The following is a 9,092-nucleotide window of genomic DNA, read 5'->3' as shown; positions in this document are numbered from 1 at the left end:
TGAGTGTGGTGTGTTTTTAATAACAATTATTGATAAAACATCATAGTCCAGATCCGTATCTGTAAATCCTATAAATTATCAAAGGCTAATAAAGAGGGCCTCAGCCTGGCTCAGCTCTCTGCTCTGCCCGGCTCTGCGCTCCTTCCTGCACAAGATCTCTGCCTGTGTGTGCATCTTGGTCTGTGTCCCAGTGTGCGTCGTTCCTCATCGCCGCAATCTATCCACCTCATTATGTCCTCATAAGAGGCTATGAGATTGGTCAAGCATGACTGGTTGAAGCCATGGTGACTGTCCCTAAAGACCCTCTGATCCTTGATATGCTTTGAGATGGCACCAAGGATAAGCTGTTCCATCACCTTTCCAGGGATGGAGGTGAGGCTGACTGGTCTATAGTTACCCGGGTCCTCCTTACCCTTTTTGAAGACCGGAGTGACATTTGCTTTCCTCCAGTCCTCAGGAACCTCTCCCATTTCACAACACTTAGCAAAGATGATGGAGAGTGGCCTAGCAATAACTTCAGCCAGTTCCCTCAGTACCCACTGATGCATACCATCTGGACTCATGGATTCATGGATGTCCAGATTGCTTAATTGTTCCCTAACCCAATCCTCATCAATCAAGGCAGACTCCACCATTGTCCTGACTTCCTTTGGGCCCTCAGTGGTACAGGGTTCCTCAGGACAGCCTCTGGCAGAGTAGACAGAGACAAAGACGGCATTCAGTAACTCTGCCTTCTCTGTATCTTCTGCCACCAGGGCACCCACCTCGTTCATCAGTGGGTCTACATTGCCTCTGGTGTTAGTTTTATCTGCCATGTATTTGAAAAAGCTCTTTCTGTTGTCCTTGACCCCTCTCGTCAGGTGGAATTCTAAGGAGGCCTTATCTTTCCTAGTTGCCTCCCTACATCCTCTGACAACAGCCTTATATTCTCCCCAAGTGGCCAGCCCCTTCTACCACGATCTGTAAACTCTCCTCTTCCACTTGAACTTGCGCAGCAGTTCCCTGCTTAAACACACGGATCTCCTGGCTCCCTTCCTTGACTTCCTACGTGTCGGGATGCTCTGATCTTGAGCTTGGAAAAAACAGTCCTTGAATGCTAAACAACTATCTTGGACCCCTTTACCTTCAAGCAGCCTTGCCCATGGGATTTCCCCTAGCAATTGCTTGTAAAGGCCTAAGTTTGCCTTACTCAAGTCCAGGGTTGCAATTCTGCTTGCTATTCTCTTTCTGCCACATGAGATCCTGAACTCCACCATTTCATGGTAGCTGCAACCAAGGCATCCCTCAACCTTTACTGCTTCAAACACACCCTCCTTGTTAATGAGAATGAGGTCCAGCAGTGCTCCTCTCCTAGTTGGCTCATCCACCATTTGCATCAGGAAGTTATGGTCAATGCACTGGAAGAACTTCCTGCACTGTGGATGTCTGGCTGAGTAGTCCTTCCAGCAAACATCAGGGAAGTTAAAATCCCCCACGACAACCAGGGCCTGTGACTGTGAGGCCACTCTCAGCTGCCTGTAGAAGACCTCGGCAACTTCCTCACCCTGCTCTGGTGGCCTATAATAGACACCCGCAACAGTATCACCCCTGTCAGCCTGCCCCTTAATTTTCACCCACAGACTCTCAACTCTCTTCTCATCTGCCCCAGTACTCAATACATTGTAGTTGCTCTCTCACATAAAGAGCAACTCCACCACCACGCCTGGCTGGTCTGTCTTTCCTGAAAAGGACATAGCCATCCATGACCATATTCCAGTCATGTGAGCTGTCCCACCATGTCTCTGTAATCGCCACCAGATCATAATCTCCTGCCCTAACACAGGTTTCTAACTCCTCCTGCTTTTTCCCCATGCTGCACACATTGGTGTACAGGCATTTCACGGAGTGAGTTGAGTACACCAGTTTCACCCTAGGGAGGCCTCAATACTACAGTGCTGCCCCACTGGTGCAAGCCCAGCTACAACCCCATCCCCCATCAAATCTAGTTTAAAGCTCTCCAAATGAGCCCTGCTAATTCCTGTCCCAGTATCCTTTTGCCCCTGTGAGATAAACCTTTCCCACGTATCACTGTCTGGACTGGTGTCTTATAAAACCAGCTATTATCAAACAATCCGAAGTCCTCTCTGTAGCACCAGTCTTGTAGCGAATAATTTATGGACTGAATTCTTCTATTCCATCCCACATAGTCACCCAAAAATGGAAGGAGGGAAGAGAAAATCACTTGTGCCCCAGACTCTTTCACCAACCCTCCCAAGACCTTGAAATCTTTCTTCATTCCCCTCAGACTACGGGATGCAGCTTCCTCCCCACCTGTCTGGAAGATCAGCAGTGGCTAGTAGTCTATTGGGTGCACCAGGTAGGGAAGTGTCTTGGTGATATCCCTGATACGGGCTCCTGGTAGACTACAAACTTCCCTATGATGAGGGTCAACTCTGTATGTTGGGCCCTCTGTTCCTCCCAGAAGGAAATCGCCTACTGCAATTACCCTTCTTTCTTTCTTATCAGAGGCAGTCTTGAGGCGTGGAGTCAACTACCTCTTCCTATGTGACCTCGTAGGTGGGCCTTGCACCACATCCTCACCTACCTCTTCTTCAAGATCCAGGGCCTCGAACTTATTACGGAGGAGCATCTGGAGAAGCAAAGCAGTTAGGGAGGGGGGTTGCCCGTGGCACCAAACTGGAACTTGCTTCTAACCCTCATCATCTTTTTGGTCCCCTACCTCTACCCAACAGTGATAGGGCAGGGGCTGTCTTGGGTCTCCCCCCTCTGCCCGACAGGGTAGGACATCCATCACTTTTTGGGGGTGTCGAGGACGGTTTAGATTGTTTAGAATGCCAGCCCAGGGGTGTGCACTCAATATGGGACAAACCACTCTGGGGACTTTATCTCCTTTTAGAGTACGAAGAATTTCTGATTGACCAGGCCCGGCTCAATTGGTTGATCCCCTAGTGTTGACCAACCAAGTAGCTTTTGCTTAATGTGAATCCCAGTTTTTAAAGGTTCCACCACCAAGTGCCTTTAATGTAGTTTTTAACAAACCACTGTACCTTTCAATTTTGCCAGAGGTTGGTGCATGATATGGAATAGGATATACCCACTCAATACCATGTTCTTTGGCCCAATTGTCTATAATACTGTTTTTGAAATGAGTACCATTGTCTGATTCAATTCTTTCTGGCGTACCGTGTCACCAAAGGACTTGCTTCTCAAGGCCCAAGATAGTATTTCGGGCTGTAGCATGAGGTACGGCATATGTTTCCAACCATCCAGTGGTTGCTTCCACCATTGTAAGTACATAGTGCTTACCTTGACGTGTTTGTGGAACGCGGCGATTAGGAACAACGCATACCAGGACGCAGACAGAAATTCATGCAGAGGCAAAGATCTTGTTCAGGAAGGAGTGCAGAGCCTGGCCAGGCAGAGAGCTGACCTAGGCCTAGGCTTAGGCTACCTTCTTTATTCACCATTGACCATAGGATTTACAGGTACAGGTCTGGACTAAGATGCTAAGATGTTTACAAAAAGGTGTTTTTCCACTAATTGTTATTAAGAACACACTAAATTCATGTGATATTTGTCTCACTTGTTTTTCCACTCATTCACAGACCAGGCCCAAGGACATTCACACATCCCATGCACTTGGGGGCGGTTATCTGGCCCGAGATACCATTCTCACGAGTTTGGGCTATAACTTTTTACAGTTACGAGAAATGTACTTCAAAGTAATCTGTCCAAGGCCCTTTACATATTATTATGTTAGTATTATGTCTTCGACCATCCGGATGGTCATGTTAGTATTGATCTTTCTTTATCATCCAGATGGCTGGAACTGCACATCTTGCTTTCCCACATTTTACTTCCCAACAGTGGAAGTGTAATATAATCAATCTGCCAAGCTTCTCCATACTTATACTTTAACCATCACCCCCCATACCATACAGGCTTTAACCGTTTCACTTGTTTGATTTCAGTGCAAGTACAGTCCAATAAACTCTGTTATCCCTTTCCTCCACCTGGTTGGAGGCAGGGCACCTCTAATTCCTGTTTTGCACAGTCTCTGGGTGTGAATTAGAGGTTCCTTCAAGAGCATCAGAATCTCTTCTGCCCCTTTTGTAAACTGGAGCAGCCACCTTCTTAGGAGTTTTTCCTTTTATCTCACGTACTCGTTCTTGAAGTTCTGAGGTAGGTCTTCCGTGCCACTTATTCGTGTTTTCTCCCTGCTCATGTAGGAAGAACCACAGTGAACCTCTTTTTGTGGGCTGTCTCTGCCCTCTCTCTCGAGATTGGAAACGTCTTTTCCTAATAGCTGAAACATAGGTTTGTGCAGGTCGTGAATGGTACGTGTCTTCTCTGAGTTCTTTGATTTCTTGCAACAACTTTTCAAACCGGTCATCAGATTTTTCACACAGTTTCTCCACAGCAGAGACACAAGCCCACAGAGAACCAGCAAGGCTGTCCTCAAAGTTCCGGAGCTGGTCAATCACTTCAGTAATATCTTGTACACCTCTAGCTGACCAGACCATTCCTGCCAATGACTTAGCATATGCAGGTGGTGCACTTTGTACAAATCTGCGCCACAGAGGTCGTGTACAATTGATTCTGTCTGGGTCTGTCCCCTCTTGGTTGTCTGGTCCAAAATAGATGATCTCTCGCACTGCTAATTCTCTCAGGAACTGGATACCTCTCTCCATAGTATTCCATTTCCCTAACTTGGATATACAATCTTCCTTGTAGGGAAATCTTACTTTCATAGCTGCCAAGAGTCGGGTCCAGAGAGTAGTGGCATTAGAGTCTCTTGAAATTGCCCTATCAGTGGTGGAATCTTTTGACAGAGATCCCAGTGCCTGATTTCACCACCTTCTAATTCAATTGTTTCTGCCCCATTGTCCCAGCATCGCAGCAGCCAGGTTAAAATATTCTCACCTTCACGACGACTAAAGTCTTTTCGCAGATCTCTCAGCTCACCTGGAGAAAAGGACCGAGTGGTGGTCACTTCATCTCCTCCCTGTCCTGATGGTGCCCCTTGGGTTGATGTTGGCCCTGTGCCATCACCTGCTGCACGAGTAGTCTTTCTAGTGACTTTCTTAAAACCGGCAACTGATGCTGATATGGGTTCACCATCATTCGATTCATTTCCAGAGTCTGAATGTCTGTCACAGTGATTGCTGTGGTTACAGCAGCAACAGTGAGCAGTGTGTGAAGAAGGGGGGGCTGCCTTGTTAGCCTTTGAGGCTGGAGAGGTAATGTTATCTGCAGCAACCTTGGCAGAGGAGCTCTGTGTAGAAGCTGTAGCTTCAGCCTGTGAAGCTGCGATTGGGGGGGCAGTGGCTGCAGCAGCAGCTTTCACTGTTTTGCCTTTACTCGAGTGGCTCGGAGTGCTTTTTGCTAAAGCTTCCGAAGACGCATCGCAAATCCCAGGACTAAAAAGAGATGCAAACCTCCTATTGAACCTCATTTCTTTTAACAGAAGCACAAACTGACACACATTCAGCAAACCAGATAGCACCATCACAGTTCTATCAAAGCTCCAAGGATATTCAAAGTTGTGTAAAACATTTGCAAACTGTCTCAGTGAAAAGACAAAAGTATGGTTAGTCACCCTTTCTAAAGATTCGCTTGACCAGTTAGCAAACACATAGCCGTACTGCTGTTTAATCTCTCCCAGAGGCTTTTCAAGGTACAGCAGAAGCGAGTAGAAATTCATTAGCGACTGCAGTGTAATGAAATAAACCAGTGCCAAAACACACAATATCATCATGACCGCTGTCCAGTTTCTTGTTGTTATATAATGAATACTTCGATTCAGAAAGAAACACCAACACAGATAAGGAATCAGTGAGCACAATGTAGAAAATAACTGATACAACTTATGCCATAACATCTTTAAATCAATGTAATTCGCTTTGCCTTAATACCACTAAATAATATCCGAAGCAAACAGACGCGCGAGTATCACAACTCTATGAGTTGGCATCGTGCCAAGAAAATTGAAAGGTACATCAGAGCAGTAGAAAAGCTAAAAATCTCCAAATTTACCCTTTTCTCTTGCCCCACGTTGGGCGCCAATTATCTGTCAAGGGTTAAGATTGTGGGGTGACAACAAAAACCCTGGCAGGTGTATTGTTAACCTCCTCTCCTCCCCACGTCCCCCTTTTGCCCCTCCCTCTCCTCCCTTCCCACTCAGGACAGGCGATCGGGAGGGAAAGAAGGACAGAGAGAAGAGAGTTGGAAAAGTTAAAGATGTTTTACTAATGCTACTAATAAGAATAGAGAAAATAATACAAAATATACAAAACCAATCTTGTAAGTCTCAGCAACTGCAGAGCCAGCACCCAAAGTCCTGGATTAGACTCTGTAGCCAACCGGAGCTGGATTCAGTCTGTCACTAGGTCTCAGTTCGCAGGGACGACCAGCAAGGTCCTCTCCTAATGTCAGCCATGAGGAAAAAGGGAAAAGGGGGAAAAAGGGATGAGATCCTCGTGATCTCCCACTTTTATATGAAGTATTCACGTGAATGGAATGTTATACACCATTGGTCAGTCTCTCGGTCATCAGTTTTCTCGTTGCCCCTCTCGCGAGATGTCCATCCGTGCTTATCAATAAGTTTGCATTCCATTGCTAGGTTTAACCAAAACATGTGTTGGGTTCTCCAGGAAAATGCAGCTAACATGAAGGCTTTAGCTGACAGGTAAATTCACTAAAAGAGAAACTTGTTTTTAACAAAACCAGGACATTCCACCCCTTATAATATGACATTCACTGAATACTTAAACCTTATTAATACAATCTATCAATACAATCTAATTAATCACTACTACTATATATATATATATACACATATGTACATATATACACAGGAGTAATTAATCAGAGTGTTGCTTTATCCATGCGAGCCACGGAACCTGACACACCAATATGATGTTCACAGAGTTCGCTTTATTGTCGGACCGGGCTAGCTTTATAGCAAAGCTGCCCTGTCCACGCGCCTTACAACAACGTGATTGGTTGTAACTCGTGTTATACAATAACATGATAGGCTGCATGTACTGTCCACGCGCTCTGCACGCATGTGTCCGGCGATTGCTCACTCATTGTTACCTTCTAATGGTGCTCCTTTAGTCTCTTTTGTCTCTGGCTTCACCTCTCAGCCAGGCTGGCGACAACCCCATCCCCCTGGGGCGGGGGGGGCTCTGCCACTACATCTCCCCCTCTTTTATTTTATATTAACAATACGCCGTATCATGCTTTAAATACAGTGTGAAATACAGGGTAAGAACATTAAGGCTAATACAATTACAATTAACAAGAACAAACCTGTTTTCAATATTCCTTTTAACCAAACAAGGCATTCACCCCAAAAAACCCAATATCTTCTGTTATTTTCTTGTTCTGCAAATCTTCTATCTTTTTAACTTTTAAGTTCAAACAACACATACAATCAAACTCTTCATAACTGTGAACATGTCCAATAACAAAACATTAATTGCTGCTCTGTTTTACAAAGTGGTATTCTCAACATTGGCTACATTCGTTGCTTAAAGCGATAACATGTCTGAGGTTAAGGGTTGTCATCACTGCAATCGGTTTCTTCTCTGTTAGCTAGCCAAGGTCTCACCCACTTTGCTGGGATCCATGAATTTTTGTGGTTACCTGTAGAAACACAAGCATATCCCCTTCCCCAGGTTATTAGTGACATAGGACCTTCCCATTGTTGTGTTGTCGGATTAAACACACTAACCTTAGGCACATTTTCGGAAAAATCTTTGACATTTTTGATATGGTGCATAACAATTGGTTCCATTTCAGTTTCACTTTTAGGATTAAGCCAGTTCAGCACATACAATGCCTTCATCAATACCTCTTCTGGGCTCACACCAATTCCCCCTTGTTTTTTCAAAACAGACAAAAGATTTTTTAATGCACGGTGTGCACGCTCAATAATTGCTTGGCCAGTAGAATTATAAGGGATTCCAAACAGGTGCTGTACCTTCCACTGGGTGAGGAAGGCTGCAAGTCTGTCAGAGTGGTATGCAGGACCATTATCTGTTTTGATTTGTGTAGGGACACCCATGACAGCAAAAGCTTGTAGTAAATGACGTTTTACTGCCTTTGCATTTGCTGAGGTCAAGGCTGTAGCCCACAGCAGTCCTGAACAGGTATCTATGGAGACATGAATGTACTTTTGTCTGCCAAATGGTGCAAATTCAGTAATATCAGTTTGCCATAACTGACCTGGCTGCAAGCCCCGAGGATTTACTCCCTTTTGTTGGAGAGGGACTATGCGGGCACAATCAGGACAAGCTGCAATAATGGCTCGAGCTTGTTCCTTTGTAATTGTAAACTGCTTTCGGAGTGCTGCTGAGGATTGATGAAAGAATTCGTGAGCTTGTCTGGCTTGTTCAAAAGGGGATATATCTGCTACTGCCACAAGTTTGTCTATGGTGCTGTTTCCTTCTACTAGACCACCTGGTATGTTAGTATGGCTTTTTATATGCATGATAAATACTGGTGCTGTCCTATAATCTAATACGTTCCACAAATCTAACAATGCTTCAAACAACAAGGAATTGGAAACTCGCTGCAAAAGTGCTCTATGTATTCTTTGTACAATTCCCACAACATAAAGAGAATCTGTTACCAGATTAACTGGAGAGTTATGCCATTTTTGCAATGCTGCTAAGCATATTGAGGGCAGTTTCTTTTAAGATGTCCTGTCTGTCCGCAAGTAAAACATGCTAGGCCACAAGAAGGGCTTCGGCCTTTCATTGCAGGCTTAAGTGCTGCAGCCAAGGCTGCAGCGTGGGCTTGAGCATGTATTTTTGCTTTTTCTACCTCCTGTTGCATAATCGGTACCTGTGTGCGAGCTTCCACCATCTCTGCTAAAGAAGCAGTTTTTCCCAAACCGGCTAATATCTGTTGGCATTGGGTGTTTGCATTCATCATAGCCAAATCTTTCCCCACAGCAGCTTTTGCCTCTGGAGTCAAGTTAGGAGAGGCATCTATCACTTCTTTTAAACGATCCACAAATGTCATATATGGTTCCCCAGGATCCCACTCTATTGTAGAATAGGGTGGCACAGGGTTACCTCTAT

This window comes from Patagioenas fasciata, chromosome W (assembly GCF_037038585.1).
Source record: "Patagioenas fasciata isolate bPatFas1 chromosome W, bPatFas1.hap1, whole genome shotgun sequence".
In the NCBI taxonomy this organism is placed as follows: Eukaryota; Metazoa; Chordata; class Aves; order Columbiformes; family Columbidae; genus Patagioenas; species Patagioenas fasciata.
This window is presented reverse-complemented; position numbering follows the sequence as displayed.